Genomic DNA, 19,838 nt, shown 5'->3' on the forward strand with positions numbered 1-19,838 from the left:
TGGTTCGATATCACTTTCCTGGTTTTGGCACAGAAGTAAAAATTTTGGTCATAAGCAATGTTCCAAACGAAACAGCTGATACACAAATTCGATTTATGGAGAAAATTTAGACAAAAGTAATTGCATTTTCTACAGACAATGCAAATACCAATTTTGGGGGAGTCAACCGTAATGGAATATAGAATTCTGATCAGAAATTTCAAGTAAAATTAAATAGTAACTTGTTGGTGCTGGCTGTGATGCTCACGTTTGGCACCGTATTGTTCAATTTGCAGCAGACAGTCTGCCAATTGGTGTTGAGATGATTCTCTACAAAATTTACAAATATTTTGAAAAATATACTGTTAGAACGCGTGCCTTAAAAGAATTCTGCGAATTTAATGGCGTTGAATACAAGTTCCCGTTACCTAACAGTAAAACAAATTGCTGTCTCTTACCAATTAAAAGTTTTTGTTGCTACAATTAAGTAAATTGAGAGTCAAAATATTTCATTCATTGAAATTTGTTTGGCATGTATCACTGACTGACAGTCTTATACTAAAGTTAATTTCTGGAAAGGTCAACAGATTCGTAACAACAGGAATTAACGTAATGTTGATATATCTTGTAGAAGAAGGATTTATTACCGAAAAAAAGTTTTTCGAATCATTCGAAACATTTCTTGATGACTGTGTGAATTACATAAAAAAGTGTACCTTGGGTGAGTGTCAAGACATACAGTATCTACCTTGGATTCGTTGCAACAATCTACCTCATTGGACGCATGTTCAGGATTTTCTTAGGTTTTTGTCTCAATATGGTATTCCGCTGCCTGTTTTAGATGATCATTCCTTATTTGATGAGTCTGAACAAGTTAGAAATATAATCGAGTAACGAAGAAAGTGCTTCTTAAAGAAAGACAGACTACTTTATTTTAAAAATGAGAAATTTGTTATGTTTCTTTGGAAAATAACAGAAAATTGCTAATTTTGCGTTATGTCTGGCAACTACAAATGCAACAGTAGGAAGGATTTTCACTCTTAATTGACATGCACTGTCGTGACGAAAAAGCTCGTGCTGGTTCTGATACCATGACAGCTTTTGTTGTTGTGAAAACTCTTTATAATCTGTCTTTCACAGAATTTAATTATTATCTTCTTTCTAACAAGGAGCTGCTGTAATCAGCTGATTCTTTATTAAATATAACAAAGGTAAATCTTAGGATGAAATGCATAATTTGAATCTCATTACTCATTAGTAATAACGCATAGGATTTAGGATCAACAAATTGTACCTATTTAAAATAGTAAGTGACTAAACACCACAGGAGATAAATCGAGGCTATTATACGGATGTTGGAATTTTAATAGTGGCAACTATTTATTTACTGCTCGTACAAAAAAGATACGTGTTTCAAAGTTTTACTGACCTTCAGAGTAGTCACCAGCACTGTGTATAACCCGTTGCCAGCGATGTGGAAGTCGTAGGATACTCTTAGCAGTGCCAGTTGTGTTGACAGTTCGAGCTGCGTGGTCTATTGCCCGACGAATTTGTAGCAGTTCTGAAGAGAATACCGTGAAGAGTTTCCTTTTGCTTAGAAATCGAGTTGAACTTACGAGGGCTTAAGTCAGGGGAGTGTAGTAGGTAGTATAGCACTTAGCAGCCCCATCAGTCAAACAAATCAGTAACAGCTTGCACTGTGCGTGCTTGAGCATTGTCCTGCAAAATGATGGTCACGTCCTGCAGGAAACGTCATCACTTCTGTCTCTAAGCTGGTATTAGGTTGTGTTCCAAAAATGAGCAGCATAGAGACAGAAGTGATGACACTTTCTGCAGGACCTGACCATCATTTTGCAGGACAATGCTCAATCACGTACAGTGCAAGCTGTTACTGATTTGTTTGACTGATGGGGCTGCTAAGTGCTATACCACCTACTGCACTCCTCTGACTTAAGCCCTCGTAACTCCATTCCTAAACTGAAGGAAACACTTCACGGTATTCGCTTCAGAACTGCTATAAATTCAATTCGTCAGGCAATAGACCGCGCCGCTCGAACTGTTAACACAACTGGTGTTGCTAAGAGTATCCTACGACTTCCACATCGCTGGCAACGGGCTATACACAATGCTGGTGACTATTTTGAAGGTCAGTAAAACTTTGAAACACGTATCTATTTTGTACGAGCACTAAATAAATAGTTCCCACTATTAAAGTTCCAACCCTCGTAGTAAAGAAGTATATATCAGTCTTTTCTTTTTTTTTATTTCCGAAGAAAAGAATTTTGTTTATGTGTACTGCACGTACGTTTTAGTTTCCATTTCACGAAACGGAGATACATTCTTGCTATGGGCTTTTCAGCTGCTGCATCATTGTAGGCCTGTTATCGCTTTCAAAGTGTCACTGTAACTGACACGAAAGGTAAGCGTAAGTGTAGTACTGAAATTAAGTATGAAGTATAAGCACAAGTCTCCCATCTTTTTCTCTTTGAAAACCGGGCAGCCTTTGGCAACGTAGTAAGTAGTTGCAGTATTGTCAGTACTGTCTAGGAGTCAGATACTATCACCATCAATGGAGAAATGTTTCTCGAGGTGTATTTCAGCCCCGATAGTATAGCTGATAATTCTGCCGTCATGACAGATGCCGTCACGAGATAGTGTCTATAAATCCGCAGCCCGCCCCGTTTCTACCTTTGATGATACTGACAACGGCCGTTTCTCGCGGGTATTCATCTCCTCCCTACATATAATCTCATAAACTCGACTGGTTATTTGCTTTCACTATTTCTTGTACAATTTTCTGTTTTATGTATTGATTTTACATCATTTTAGTTGGTTGGTTGATTTGGGGGAGGGGGCCAAACAGTGAGGTCATCGGTCCCATTGGATTAGGGAAAGACCCAAATGAACCATCCCGGCATTTGCCTGAAGCGATTTAGGGAAATCACGGAAAACCTTAGGGAAATCACGGAAAACCTAAATCATGATGGCCGGACGCGGGTTTGAAGCGTCGTCCTCCCGAATGCGAGTCCAGTGTACTAACTATTGCGCTACCTCGCTCGGTGTTATTTTAGTCTAACTACACTCCTGGAAATGGAAAAAAGAACACATTGACACTGGTGTGTCAGACCCACCATACTTGCTCCGGACACTGCGAGAGGGCTGTACAAGCAATGATCACACGCACGGCACAGCGGACACACCAGGAACCGCGGTGTTGGCCGTCGAATGGCGCTAGCTGCGCAGCATTTGTGCACCGCCGCCGTCAGTGTCAGCCAGTTTGCCGTGGCATACGGAGCTCCATCGCAGTCTTTAACACTGGTAGCATGCCGCGACAGCGTGGACGTGAACCGTATGTGCAGTTGACGGACTTTGAGCGAGGGCGTATAGTGGGCATGCGGGAGGCCGGGTGGACGTACCGCCGAATTGCTCAACACGTGGGACGTGAAGTCTCCACAGTGCATCGATGTTGTCGCCAGTGGTCGGCGGAAGGTGCACGTGCCCGTCGACCTGGGACCGGACCGCAGCGACGCACGGATGCACGCCAAGACCGTAGGATCCTACGCAGTGCCGTAGGGGACCGCACCGCCACTTCCCAGCAAATTAGGGACACTGTTGCTCCTGGGGTATCGGCGAGGACCATTCGCAACCGTCTCCATGAAGCTGGGCTACGGTCCCGCACACCGTTAGGCCGTCTTCCGGTCACGCCCCAACATCGTGCAGCCCACCTCCAGTGGAGTCGCGACAGGCGTGAATGGAGGGACGAATGGAGACGTGTCGTCTTCAGCGATGAGAGTCGCTTCTGCCTTGGTGCCAATGATGGTCGTATGCGTGTTTGGCGCCGTGCAGGTGAGCGCCACAATCAGGACTGCATACGACCGAGGCACACAGGGCCAACACCCGGCATCATGGCGTGGGGAGCGATCTCCTACACTGGCCGTACACCACTGGTGATCGTCGAGGGGACACTGAATAGTGCACGGTACATCCAAACCGTCATCGAACCCATCGTTCTACCATTCCGAGACCGGCAAGGGAACTTGCTGTTCCAACAGGACAATGCACGTCCGCATGTATCCCGTGCCACCCAACGTGCTCTAGAAGGTGTAAGTCAACTACCATGGCCAGCAAGATCTCCGGATCTGTCCCCCATTGAGCATGTTTGGGACTGGATGAAGCGTCGCCTCACGCGGTCTGCACGTCCAGCACGAACGCTGGTCCAACTGAGGCGCCAGGTGGAAATGGCATGGCAAGCCGTTCCACAGGACTACATCCAGCATCTCTACGATCGTCTCCATGGGAGAATAGCAGCCTGGATTGCTGCGAAAGGTGGATATACACTGTACTAGTGCCGACATTGTGCATGCTCTGTTGCCTGTGTCTACGTGCCTGTGGTTCTGTCAGTGTGATCATGTGATGTATCTGACCCCAGGAATGTGTCAATAAAGTTTCCCCTTCCTGGGACAAAGAATTCACGGTGTTCTTATTTCAATTTCCAGGAGTGTATAATTGATTTTGTGTTACAACTGTGCCCTGTTATGGTTATCTGTGCTAGATGCAAACAATACAATGTTATCACGGCTGAAGTGGTTCCGTAGGCTCTTCCTTCCGTGAAAGAATGTCCATTGTATCATCTTTTGCGCCATTTCAACAACTGCGCCATCTCAACAGTTGCGCCACCTGCTTCTGTTGTTTTAGATATTCTTTAAATTTTTCCACCTTGTTGCTTCCTTAAATTCACAAGTTATCCTTTCCTGAATGAATGCATATATCTTATGAACACTCCTATTTTCTGGTAACGATTTTCCAAAGACGTTTACGAAAAAATACGTCACACGCCTTCTCTTCCAAACATCCCATGCTTCCAGTTATTTATAGTCTTCGTCTCAGTTCAATGCAATCTTGTGCCTTAAACCTTCTATCTTAAGTTCATGACTATGTATGATGACAGTTGTTTTTATTATTATACCATGTATTAAATCCAGAGACTTGTTTGCTTACACGGACCAAATTAGATCGGTTTTTTTACAGTCGTCATTTATTTACTCGCCAATTCGCTTACAATGACGGGTACAGTCTTCATAGGAATTCCGTGTATTGCGGTGCAATGACGGACATCTGTCACAACACTGTAGGCGCAGCATACGACTCGTCTGTAGCTCGCTGCTTTGTATAATACTCGTAGTTCTGCAGCCATACTGTCACATGGCAGTAGTCGTGTGTTTGTGAAATTGTCGCATTAATCTGAGCTGACATGAATGTAGTCTGTATTTCACGAGCCATGTGAGTGACAACATGCTGACCTCTACGAAGCAGAAGCTCCGAGAATTCAGCGTTTTTTGGAATTAATTGATTTTAGTATTTCGTGTAGTGGTGCACACTGTGACACTGCAAGCGATACACCATAATGTGATTAAAACAGTAGTGTTTTCAACGTTGGGAAAACTGGATTTACTCAGTGTGGTGCCTTAAACTTGTGCCCTTGCAACAACAGTGCGTGCTGCGAATTGTCCAAAGGCTACTCATTGGGACTGTGACAATATAACAGATCATCCAAAAACAGTAAAACTAATGTCTGGACTGTGACATCTGAAATAGAAACAACGGTTCTACGGTGGCTAGAAGAGACCCTACATAACTTCAGGCCGTAATTTCTAACAACACTTTTTTTTGTTTCCATTGCAAGAGAAAGAAACACTTACACAGCGTAAACACTGGCTACCGATTCCAGCCGTGACATCAGATGCTTCGTACCTGTAACAGTTAATGAAGTGAACGCGCTACTTTCTCTCTGCATTCCGATGCAAGAGACACGGAAAACTTGTATACAAGAAAACTGATAGAAAACAAAAAATAATGAGACTCGGACGTTCTGGCTCAGTGTAGCAGAGCAACTCTTGAAGAATGCAGCTCTCCCTGTCTACTCCTGTAAGGGTCGACCAAGCAAAGCAGAGAACCCTCTTAACTTTTAAACCCGAGACTGGGACATTCTGCTGCGAAAATAACCCCGACAGAGAAGAAAATGCTCCCTCTATAAAAGTGGTAGTCAAAACTTTTTTGTTTGAGCAAATATTCACGTTGCGGGGTAACACCTCGTGTCGCATAGGAGAGACGGGAGGGTCGGAAAGGGGTGGGGGTGGGAGTGGGGGACGTCGACACTCATATATTCAATTTTTTAGAAAAACATGCGTACTGATTGAAGTTTACCACTTACACATTTTAAATTTACAATTATATGGTATCACAACAATTACTCTTAGGTGAAAAAGTTATTAATATATTGGACTAGATGCAATTTTCTGAAGGTTAAATAGTGTTAGAATCAGAACTTAAAAGAGCTTTGAAGGGCTTAAGATCAAATAAGGCAGGAGGGATACGTAACATTCCATCAGAATTTCTAAATTCATAGGGGAAAGAGGCAACACAACGACTATTCACGCTGGTGCCTAGAATGTAGGAGTCTGGCGACATACCAACTGGCTTTCGGAAAACTGCTGAAGATTAGTTGGGTAGATCACATAACTAATGAGGAGGTATTGATTAAAGTTGGGGAGAAGAGAAATTTGTGGCACAACTTGACTAGAAGAAGGGATCGCTTGGTAGGACATATTCTGAGGCATCAAGGGATCACCAATTTAGTATTGGAGGGCAGCGTGGAGGGTAAAAATCGTAGAGGGAGACCAAGAGATGAATACACTAAACAGATTCAGAAGTATGTAGGTTGCAGTAGGTACTGGGAGATGAAGAAGCTTGCACAGGATAGAGTAGCATGGAGAGCTGTATCAAACCAGTCTCTGGACTTAAGACCACAACAACAACATCATCTACACAATTCCGAAGACTTCAAGTGCTGACAAATGCGAAAATCATCGCACAGCCAGCTTAACAGCTCAAGCATCCAAGTTGCTGACAAGTACAGTATACAGAAGAATAGAAAACAAAATTGATGATGTGTTAGATGATCAGTTTTGCTTTAGGAAAGGTAAAGGCACCAGCGAAGCAATACTGTCACTGCGGTTGATAGTGAAAGTAACACTAAAGAAACTTCAAGACACATTATTAGGACTGGTCGATCTGGAAAAAGCATTAGACATTGTAAAACGGTGGAAGATAATCGAAATTATGAGAAAAATAGCGGAAAGCTAAAGGGAGAGACGGGTCATATACAATATATACAAGAGCCAAGAGACAACAATACAAATCGACGACTAAGAACGAGGTGCTCGGATTAAAAAGGGTTCAAGACAGGACTCTATTGAATCTGTACGTCGAACATGGAATGATGGAAACATAAGAAAGGTTCGGAAGTGGAGTTAAAGTTTAGGGTGAAAGGATACCAATAATCGATTCGCTGACAATATTGCCGTCCTGAGTGAAAGTAAAGAAGAACTGCACGATCTGCTGAATGGAATGAACAGCCTAATGAGAACAGAATGTGGGCTGAGAGTAAATCGAAGAAAGACGAAAGTAATAAGAAATAGCAGAAATAACGACTAAAAGAAACTTAACATCAGGACTGATGGTCACGAAGTAGATGAAGTGAGGGAGCTGTACTACCTAGGCAGCAAAACAACCAATGACGGACGGAGATACGAGGACATCAAAACCAGACTAGCGCTGGCAAAAAGGTCATTCCTGACCAAGAGAATCAAACACAAGCATTAATTCGAGGAAGAAATTTCTGAGGATGTACGTTTGGAGCACAGCGTTGTATGGTAGTGAAACATGGATTGTGGGAAAACCGGAACAGAAGAGAATCGAAGCATTTGATATGTGATGCTATGGACGAATGCTGAACATTAGGTGGATTAATAAGGTAACGGATGAGGAAACTCTGCGCAGAATCGGAGAGAAAAGGAATATGTGGAAAATATCGACAAGGAGAAGGGACAGGATTGTAGGACATCTGTTAAGACATCAGAGAATGACTTCCATGGTTCTAGAGGGCAAAAACTGTAGAGGATGACAGATATTGGAATACATCTGGCAAATAATTGAGGACGTAGGTTGCAAGTGCTACTCGAGGTGAAGAGGTTGGCACAGGAAAGGAATTCGAGGCGGGGCGCGTCAAACCAGTTAGAAGATTGATGACAAAAAAAAAAAGTCTTTCTCCCTACCTAGGGGAATAATATGGCCAGTATCATCGCGTTAGGATTACATGTTTGTTTAGTTTTCAGGCACATTTCCTAGGCATCTTCACATACCACCACACATCTTGTGAAAGAATATTAAACACCACCAGCAGACAGTTTACAATTGGAATTTTATATTAGGCTCAGTATAACGGAAGAGAAACGGTTTTAAAATTATATAACTTAATTAATTCAAAATTATCACAAAGGTTTAGAGTAATTAATAATAGCTTTGTACGTAAAAGGGATTAAAATCAGTTTTATCTGTTGTATTACGCCGTTTTGGTGATCGGTGCCGCCTGCGGACGCTGTGAACTGCCAGCTTTGGAAAACAAATAAAGTATTTTCCCTGTCACTTCTATGAAGCCAGCAGTGGCTGCGCTACTCTGCTCCTGACGTAAGTGGCGAACTTTACGTGGCTCACTGCCGAATTCTCCAAAGTCAATTAAATTTAAGCTCATCTTAAAATATTATTGTCTCTGTAATTATTTTTGTTTGTTTCTGAGCAAGAAAAATACCCTCTTCAGAAGCTCTTAACGTTCATTGACGTGTTTGGATTGTGCTGTTAGTTGCTAGGAGCACGCGGCTGAGAATAGCGGGGAATACGAGCACCTGATTTGGGCCACAATTTGATGAACACTGCTCTAGAAGGCTCAAAATTTATTATGATCGAGGACATAGGTGGCGAGCGATGTGTGTGTGTGTCATGGCTTATTGGTCCTTTTGAATGTGACTTATGTAAAGCTACCCTTTATTTGGACAAATGTTGCACGGCTTACCGTGCACAACAAATTATCTGAGAAGTTTATGACAAACGAAAAACGATTCGTGGTGTACTATAAACAATGAAATTACTCGTGTGAGAGAATATAATGTTGTAAAGCCTTATAACAAGTGTATTACTTCACGTTTCATAAATAATCATATATACGTGAAAACAAAAACAAGGTAAAATAATAGTATGCCTTTGACAAATCTGTTCTCCAAAACTCGCATGCGAAATGTGCAAATAGCAATACAGTTAATAGAATGTTTAGCACGAGTATGTAAGTACAACTAAGTACAACAGTATACGCAACTAAAATCTAGTTGCTAAATCCCAAGTAATAAAATTTTGTTCATTTGTGGAAATCTGAATGGGTTTCTTTTACCCTGTGTGTGCAGTTGTTCTGAGCCTGTTCTTATATTTCTTTCATGCTTTCCAGATAGCTTACTAATTGTGTTTGTATATCTTAGAGCTTGTACTGATGGTGGCGAGCGATGTGTGTGTGTCATGGCTTATTGGTCCTTTTTTATCGCTGTGCGTAATTGCACCGTCACGTGATGCCTGATGCCCGCTGGTTCTGGATGTGATATTTAATTATTAAAAGGGCTCAGAAAGCAATTTATTTAATAGAACGCTGTGTAAGCGTTTAACTGGTTTTTAACCCTATTAGTGTCTTGCAGTTTTCCTTTATCACTAGAAAAATTTTGTCACTTCTTGTAGCTGCAGAAATTGTCTGAAGTTTAAAGTTAACTGAGTGTTTCAAGGTTTAAATGAGAAGCCCGATTGAGTTTTCTTCTGCAACGCTTGCTTAAGTCCATTGTGGATGTGATAAATTAAAGGTATAATTATCTTTTTATCCTCTGGGAAATTTTATCTGTAATAATATGTTTTAAAGTATTATGTGTTTATTAGCTAATCCAGCCCCTTCCACTCCACCACCTAGCTCCAGGCTATCGCGCCATTCCTCATACCTCCATTTCTCGCTGAGCTACATCAAGGTTTTGAATGGCTTTCGTACCGCCGTAAATATATCGTATTTATTATTTCTTCCGAAGTTTGTTATTAGGTCTGTCAGTTCTTTATCGTTAATCTATTTACCGCCAATTCTTCATCCTGCCGTTTTTATCGAAAAGTAATTATGGTCTCTCTTGTCATAAATTTCTGGCGTATTACTGCAGGTCTATCCTTTATGGGGAATTATTACCATCCTCAGTCCATTATCCGACGAGGAACACAACTCGAAAATAATTTTTATTCGTATTTCTACAGAAAAATTGGTTACAGAAATGGTGCACATGAATATGTGTTTGTCTTTTCTTACAACGAATGTATTTACAGAATAAGTATTTGTGGGTGACTGCTAAATTTGAAAAGGTACAGTACCGCCCGACACTGAAAATAGGTACAACATTCTTCGTTATTCTTGCCAAAACAACATATTTTTTGTAATAATAACTCAATTTCACTTAATACACAGAAGCCGGATACCAGTGTAGGAAAGAAGGACAATTTATTTATTTAATTGATCACATGTGCACTCCCACAAAATAAATCCCTACATCCAATTTGGTGAGATCTGTGAAATGAATGAATGTATGGTCGTCTGCTAACCGCAGATAGTGAATGTGCAATATATGATCATCTTTGAGACGGTCCTTTGGTCACCTTTGGTGGAACCAAAGAGACGAAATTTACCTGAGCTTTGAGCGCCTGAAATGTGGCTGACCAATACGGTAGCATGGTGCTCCCCCACCTTGAGGGAGGTGCGAGATGACCTGAAGAACGGCCATGTTTCAGCACTCTGGTGCTGCATCTTGTGTTGGTAAGACCTGTCTTAGGTGTGCTTCGTAAAGACAAAAGAGTGGAGAGAATGGTATGGATGTGAAATACGTAAGAGTAGCCTGGAATAATAATTTTTCTATTTCAAGAACTTTTGGGGGGAGAATTAAATGACAGGCAGGTAATATTAAGGGGATCGTAATAATCTTCGGAAGTGACCAACGGTCACAATGAAACCACGAGTAGCAATAAGTTGAAATACTTCCGTGTGCTTAAGTTAAGCTGAATTACTAGCGTGTGTACTATAAGTTGGAAATATTTAAGAAATGGCGTGTGCAGGACTTGAAATTATAGACGAGCGCTTCCACGTGGTGAGTACTGTGTGAATCTTAATCTGTGTATGAGACAAAGGATAAAGAGAAAAGTACTCGTCCAAGGTATCAGTTGAGGACTCGCGTGTGTGACGAATATGATTTTAATATTACTTTGCGTGTTATGTTTGCGTGTGACGCTAGATTCAAACTCTAATACTCTGAGAGAGAAGCAAGGTGAGTCAGCCGTCTATCCAGCAACGCCACTTGGCTTGTATTGCACAGGAAGACGTGCATATATCCTCCAGAGTTCGTAGTAGGAAAGAAAAGTTACGAAGTGGGGCAGTGTCGTGTGAAACTGGGATGAATACTAATTGAAGTGGGAAAGCTGGCTTTTTCAAATGGCTCTGAGCACTATGGGACTCAACTTCTGAGGTCATCAGTCCCCTAGAACTTAGAACTACTTAAACCTAACTAACCTAAGGACATCACACACATCCATGCCCGAGGCAGGATTCGAACCTGCGACCGTAGCGGTCGCACAGTTCCAGACTGCAGCGCCTAGAACCGCTCGGCCACCTCGGCCGGCTGGGAAAGCTGAAAGTGATGTGATTCTAACGTTGTGACTATTCTTTGTGATGTATTTTATGTTGCCAGTGTGATGTATTTCATGTAATTTAAGTATGTGTGGTTTGCATGGGAGAGTAGCAAGATAGGTTCAGAGGCAGTGGGTTATGTATGTTCCTTTTTGTACCGCTCGATCTGGAGGAAATTTTCATGATGATGGGTGTGGGAGCCGAAGTGTGAGATATAGAAAAAGATCCACCATCCCATCCAGAAAGTGCACTGTAGCGTTAGATAATTACGAGACCACAAGATAGAGAATCACCAATGCAAAGCCATGCCCACTGGGCAGAGTTTCTCATGTGTAATTGTTGTATAAAATGTAATGGTGTATGTAGGTTATCTTTGAATCATAATACCATTTATCGGAATAAAAAGGATAGTGAAAAGAAAAAGATTGGTGGCCTGGTTCTTCGAATAGTGTGTAGTCATGATGTCCAGAATTTATAATGCGTGCGCCATTCATATTCAGTGCGATGGCCACGTGTTGAGCAAAGCCGTTGGGTAAGAAAGAAAATGTGGTGTTGCCAGGGCGTAGTGAACAATCAGAGTTGTGTAAATTACTGATAGTCAGATATGCGTTATCCGTTTCCGTTCCGTAATATTCAAACAGGAGAATAATTTGTAGTTTAATTGTGGGTACTAGAGCTCATAATCAATCATTGATGTTACTCGATAAATAAGAATAAATCCACTCGCTTGGCAGACCACTCATCTTGCAGGCCTGACTGCTTGATGCCACAGTATGAGCAAGGCATGTGGGTGCCTCTCAAATTTATTTATCGTGTAATTTTCATAACGGGAAGTAGTGGTGTATCCTGATGTAAAATTCATCGTTTCCTCACCTGCAGTACACGGCAACAATGACTCGGGCAGTCATCACGTTATTAAGCAGAAAGTACAATCGTCAGCTTGGCTGGACGACCAGGAATGTCCGTTCAGGTGCCTTCTTTACGTGTTTCATTTTTCTGTTGATTTATTAATTCCGTGTTGGCCGGCCGGTGTGGCCGTGCGGTTCTAGGCGCTTCAGTCTGGAACCGCGCGACCGCTACGGTCGCAGGTTCGAATCCTGCCTCGGGCATGGATGTGTGTCATGTCCTTGGGTTAGTTAGGTTTAAGTAGTTCAAAGTTGTAGGGGACTGATGACCTCAGAAGTCCCATAGTGCTCAGAGCCATTTGAACCATTTTTGGTATTTTTGAAATTTTAGTCTCCCGAGTAAGTGGTGGTAAATTTAAAGAGTAAATCCACCGAATTTATAATACTTTATAATACAGTTCCGTGTTTCGAAAGCCAGAAGAAAAGACATTTCCTATAAGAAATTCAGTTGAATTTGCTATACACTGAGGTGATAAAAGACGTGAGATACCTCCTAATATCGTGTCGGACCTCCTTTTGTGCGGCGGGGTGCAACAACTCTACATGACACGGACTCAACAAGTCGTTGGAAGCCCCCTGTAGAAATATTGCGCCATCCGTCCATAATTGCAAAGGTGTTGCCGGTGCAGGATTATGTCCCATAAATGTTTGATGTGATTCATCCCGGGTGATCTGGGAGCCCAAATCATTCGATCGAATTGTCCATAACGTTCTTCAAAGTAGTCGCAAACAATTCTCGCATGATGACATGAGGTATTGTCATCCATGAAAATTTCATCTTTGTTTGGGATCGTGAAGCCAATGAATAGCTGCAAATGGTTCTAAGGAGCCGAACATAATTGGGATTCAGTCCATTCCATGTAAACACAGCCCACACCAGTATGGAGCAATCACCAGCCCATTCCATGTAAACACAGGCCACACCATTGTGGAACCATCCACCAGCTTGCACAGTGTCTTGTCCTGATGACATGAGGCATTGTCATCCATGAAAATTTCATCTTTGTTTGGGAACGTGAAGCCCATGAATGGCTGCAAATGGTTCTAAGGAGCCGAACGTAATTGGGATTCAGTCCATTCCATGTAAACACAGCCCACACCAGTATGGAGCAATCGCCAGCCCATTCCATGTAAACATAGTCCACACCATTGTGGGACCACCACCAGCTTGCACAGTGCCTTGTTGACAACTTGACTACATGGTTATGTGGAGGCTGTGGCACTCTCGAAGCCTACCATCCTCTCTTACCAACTAACCAGGCTAAGGCTGTTCAGTAGTCTAGGGTCCAGCTTACATGGTCACGAGCCCAGGAGAGGCGCTGCAGGCAATGTCGTGCTACTAGCGAAGGCACTAGCGTCGGTCGTCTGCTGCCACAAACCATTACCGCCAAATTTCGCCGTACTGTCCTAACGGGTGTGTTCGTCATATGTCCCGAATTGATTTTTTCTGCTATTTCACGCAGTGGCCGCGTGGAATAGCCGTGCAGTCTGAGGCATCTTGTCACGATTCGCGCGGCTTCCCCCGTCAGAAGTTCGAGTCCTCCCTCGGGCATTTGTGTGTGTGTTGTCCTTAGCATAAGTTAGATTAAAAAGTGCACAAGCCTAGGGACCGGTGACCTCAGCAGTTTAGTCCCACAGTCCTTACCACAAATTTCCAATTTTTTTCTCGCAGTATAGCTTGTCTGTTAGCACTGACAACTATACGCCGTTGCACTAGATTGTCAAGCAAAAGCCGTCGGCCACTGCGTTATCCGTTGTGAGAGGTAATAATGCCTGAAATTTGGTATTCTCGGCACACTCTTGTTACTACGGATCTCAGAATACTGAATTCCCGAACGATCTCTGAAAGGGAATGCCCCATGCGTCTAGTTCCAGCTACCATTCCACGTTCAAAGTCTTTTGGCCGGCCGGAGTGGCCGAGTGGTTCTAGGCGCTACAGTCTGGAACCGCGCGACCGTTACGGTCGCAGGTTCGAATCCTGCCTCGGGCATGGATGTGTGTGATGTCCTTAGGTTAGTTAGGTTTAAGTAGTTCTAAGTTCTAGGGGACTAATGACCTCAGAAGTTAAGTCCCATAGTGCTCAGAGCCGTTTGAACCATTTTGAACCAAAGTCTGTTGATACCCGTTGTGCGACCGCAATGACGTAGAAAACATTTTCGCATGAATCACCTGAGTACAAATGACAGCTCCGCCAATGCTCCGCCCTTTTATACACTGTGTACGTGATATTACCGTCATCTGTTCAAAAATGGTTCAAATGGCTCTGAGCACTATGGGACTTAACATCTATGGTCATCAGTCCCCTATAACTTACAACTAGTTAAACCTAACTAACCTAAGGACACCACACAACACCCAGTCATCACGAGGCACCGTCATCTGTATAAGGGCATATAGGTACCCCATGATGTAGTCACCTCAGTATAAAGCTAACCACATAGTGTTAGAGAAATGTAGTCTCGAAGAAAGTACGTTACGTACTAAAACATGATAACTTCTTATCTGAAATATATTTCAGCACTCTTTCCATCCCTAATATCACATTGTTTGGATATACACCATACAAACCGCAATATTATAACCACTGCCCACTGCGAGATGATATACCTCCCAGTGGCGTTGCGAGTGTATGATGCAGTACAGAAAGTACAATTTGGTTATGATTAAACTTTCACTACTTTAGAGGGCGCTTATGAAAACGAGTGATTGTAGGCCAATGAAACTATGTGAAAACGTTTGTAACGACGTGCGGAAGAGAAATAGCGAATAAACCATTGAAAGAAACATATTTTAATTTCTACATGAGAGGGTAACGTAAGTTAATTGCATACCACGCTTACGTACCACTTTACAAATTTTGCTCAATGTGACGACCACCTGCGTCCACGACAGCCGAACGGCACTGGAGACTGCTCTACTGCCCGCCGAAACGCCTCAGGTGGGATATTGGATAACTCTCTCGCTACATCCATTTTCAGCTTCCAAGGTGCTTTAATGTCCCGTTGATAAATTCTGTCCTTCAGGTAACCCCTACAACCCGAAGTCACACGTCTTAAAATCTGGACATCTTGGTAGCCACACAGTCTGGAACCATCGGCCAATGATTCGGTTTTCTCCAAACGTGTTACAGAGCAACCAAGTGATTTTATGAGCAAAGTGACGTGGAGCTCCATCAGGCATCAAAACAGTTGAGTCAGGGAGCAGGGATCATGTGTTGGCGAAGTAGATCACAGTAACATGTGCGTTCCAGCTGCATGTCCTTGGTCCTTGGTGTCCGAGTTTCTCAAAGAAAAACGGACCAATCATGAACTACGCCGTGAAGCCCTGTCACACTTTCTCCACACAGAGGAACTTCATGAACTTTCGTTGGCGGTGACGATACCCAGGTAAGACAAATGTGGCGTTCACTGCACCAGTGAGTGTAAAGTGTGCTTCGTCACACCGCAAAATGTTGCAGGACCACATGTCGTCAACTTTAACCCCTGCAAGAAACTTAGAATAAAGTCTACTCGAATGTCTGCGTCACGCGGCAAAAGCTGGTCAGTGATGTGAAGTTTATAAGGATACCAATTCATAATTGTTCGCCGCTATTTCGAACGGTGGACAATGGAATGTTCAGCTTCGTGGCACAGCTCGTGTACTGCCTGAAGACCGCACACTGTGTCTAGCACAATCCATCACGGAAACGGCAACTGCTTCAATAAATTGCGGCGCACTTGGCCGTCGGACTCCCCCATGAACACTTCGAAAATAGCCAGTTTTCGAGCTTCCGAATCTTGTCCTTCAGCCCCGTTGCGGAAAGAGGACCTCTACATATTCCTTTAATCCGTCGGTACTCGCGAAGAGCAGCACCACTATTGATGTTGCTTTGATAAAACACCTTTACGAGTAAAGTTCTGCTCACCTTGTCCAGAACCGTGTTAACAGTCTGCAACTCTAACGCACACTGACACTCGCCTTTCAACCCTACGACGCCATACCAGTATCGGCGCCTAACGGTATGTCATGACATTAACGCTACCAACAACATGTATCCTGCAGCTCACAGTCTGAACAATGTTCATATACAGTTGAGTACTCATATGCCAAGTACACTGAAGAGCCAAAGAAACTGGCACACCTGCCTAATATCGTGTAAGGCCCCCGCGAGCACGCAGAAGCGCCGCAACACGACGTGGCATGGACTCGACTAATGTCTGAAGCTGTGCTGGAGGGAACTGACACCATGAATCCCACAGGGCTGCCCATAAATCCGCAAGAGTACGAGGCGATGGAGATCTCTTCTGAACAGCACGTTCAAGGCATCCCAGATATGCTCAATAATGTTAATGTCTGGGGAGTTTGGTGGTCAACGGAAGTGTCTAAACTCAGAAGAGCGTTCCTCGAGCCACTCTGTAGCAATTATGGATGTGTGGGGTGTTGTCTTGTGTTGCTGGAATTGTCCAAGTCCGTCGGAATGCACAGTGGACATGAATCGATGCAGGCGATCAGACAAGGTGCTTACGTACGCGTCACCTGTCAGAGTCATATATAGACGTATGAGGGGTCCCATATCACTCCAACTGCTCACGCCCCACATCATTACAGAGCCTCCACCATCTTGAACAGTCCCCTGCTGACATGCAGGGTCCATGGATTCATGAGGTTGTCTCCATACCCGTACACGTCCATCCGCTCGATACAATTTGAAACGAGACTCATTCGACCAGACAACATGTTTCCAGTCATCAACAGTCCAATGTCGCTGTTGACGGGCCCAGGCAAGGCGTAAAGCTTGTGTCGTGCAGTCATCAAGGGTACACGAGTGGGCCTTCGGCTCCGAAAGCCCACATCGATGGTGTTTCGTTGAATGGTTCGCACGTTGACACTTGTTGATGGCCCAACACTGAAATGTGCAGCAATTTGCAGAAGGATTGGACTTCTTTCACGTTGAACGATTGTGTTCAGTCGTCGTTGCTCCCGTTCTTGCAGGATATTTTTGCAGCAGCAGCGATCTCGAGGATTTGATGTTTTATCAGATTACTGATATTCACGGTACATTCGTGAAATGGTCGTAAGGGGAAATCCCTACTTCATCACTACCTCGGAGATGCTGTGTCCCGTCGCTCGTGTGCCGACTAAAACACCATGTTCAAACTCACTTACATCTTGATAACTTGCCATTGTAGCAGCAGCTACCGATCTAAAAACTGCGCCATGCACTTGTATAGACGTTGTCGATCGCAGCGCCGCAGTCTGCCTGGTTAAACATATCTGTATTTGAATACGCATGCCTATTCCTGTTTCTCTGGCGCTACAGTGTAGTTTTCAGCCTACATTCGCTCGAGGAGCGGAAGTTTATTTATAATCAACCTGTACATAAGCTGAGCAGGCACTAACATCAAATATTTCTAATGACGATACTGGCCGCAGGTAGGGAAATTCACTGATATAAATGGCTTTCATAAAGTGCTTATTGTTATGGTCCGATGACCGGGATCGAGTATCTCGGAAACGACAAACCTCGTGATCTGTTTGCATGCTACTACCGTGATCAACCATCAAATGTGGTTGATGGATGGTGAAACTACGCGTATATTATGTTGTGTTGGACATCCACACCTCATCATAGGATGTGGAGATCGGCGACTTGGGCACTCTGTGAAGCAAGATAGATGGCAATATAGGAGAGATCCGACAACGGAATACAATGCTGGTGCAGGCACAAGTGTTTCGGCACAAATTATGGGAAAATGAGCACAATCAATTACGATTGCAGTGGACAAGGGATAATCAAAGTTAAACCGTGGATCAACGGGAACGGGTCGTCTGATCGGACGAATCACATTCCTCCCTACGCAAGGTCGATGGTCGTGTCCAAATACGCCAAGTCGAGCGGCTGCTCGAAACACACCTGACGCAGGTCGGCTGGAGTGTTTCTACTATACTATGGGGTGGGGGGGACATTCAGCTGGGCTTCCATAGGAGTTATGGTAGTAATCTATGGCCCTGTGCAGCTGTGCACTGCGTGAAATAATTGCGGGTCGCCTGCAACCCTTCATGGTTATTCCTTTCCGACGGCGATGGATCTTTCAGCAGGGATACAAAAATTATGGCCTGCACCTGAATAGGAAGGGGAGGACAGATTAGCTGAGTATCTTGCAACAAGAGTAAGGGAGGCCAGAAGCACACACGCAAAAATCCCTATGGTTACTGAAGTTAGCAGGGTAAATTTTTTAGGTAAGGATCATATTGCTAACAGGCAGTCTCGAAATAAATTAGAATAGTCCAGCACGTTAACACATATAACCATTTCCAGAAAAGTAAAATTAGTTTGTTTCATCAGAGTGAAACGTCCCCTTAGAAAAATTTGTGAATGACTGTGCTGATAAACCTCTTGCATTATTTGCTTTTCAAACAGCTGAGCAAAACTGAACATAGTCAGACATTACTCTCTTTACTTATTCTGATCAACACTAAACTGACACACAACATTTTTAGCGCAACGCAATCTGACTTTTAATAATCTCTACAAAAGAATGGCCCTGACTAACAATAACCTATACCTTTCATGAATCACTTACCTCACAAAAATCTTCGTTACTCGAACTACTGCAATACAGCGAGCGCCACTACTGCCAGCTAAATAAAAGATTCTAACTACTGAAGACACTAACTACTGATAGGCATAGTTAGCAAATGAAAGATTTTGATAAAGAACAAACAATGTATTTACCTTAATAGTGTTCAAAAGTCATTATATATATATATATATATATATATATATATATATATATATATATATATATATATATATATATATCAGTTCATGACATCCAGTCTTACAAATTTACTGTCTCTGATGGACACACGTCCAGATCATCCGCTCTCAAAACTCCGCCATTTGTCTCCCCACATCCACCACTGCTGGCGGCTCACCTCCAATTGAGCAACGCTACGCGCTGTTAACAGCCAACTGCCCAACACTACAGTAGCATTTACTCCAACAATGCAAACCAGCCACAGACTGCGCACAGTACAGCCAGTGATTTTCATACAGAGCGCTACGTGTCGTTACCAATATAAAAACCTAAACAGCCAACTTACAAGATTATTAGTGTGCTAAAAAACAAGCCAGATGAGTTCATGCTTTTCACGGATACGCAGCCGGATTTCATCGTCCTGACAACAGGATATTTAGACGGTCCAACTGGCCGCCAACTTCAGGTGAGATTGCGGGTGCACAGTCACGTCTGAACTGAATAACGTCAGATACGGCGGCTCCTTTATACCTCTGGAACAAGCCGCTGCGCGTGCACGAAATGCGGAAGGGCTCCCCTCTGCGAAGCGAAGAATTGCAGCGCCGCCGACAGTAGAAACTAATACAAAAGCGA

The sequence above is a fragment of the Schistocerca serialis genome, chromosome 2 (genome assembly GCF_023864345.2).
Source record: "Schistocerca serialis cubense isolate TAMUIC-IGC-003099 chromosome 2, iqSchSeri2.2, whole genome shotgun sequence".
Lineage (NCBI taxonomy): Eukaryota > Metazoa > Arthropoda > Insecta > Orthoptera > Acrididae > Schistocerca > Schistocerca serialis.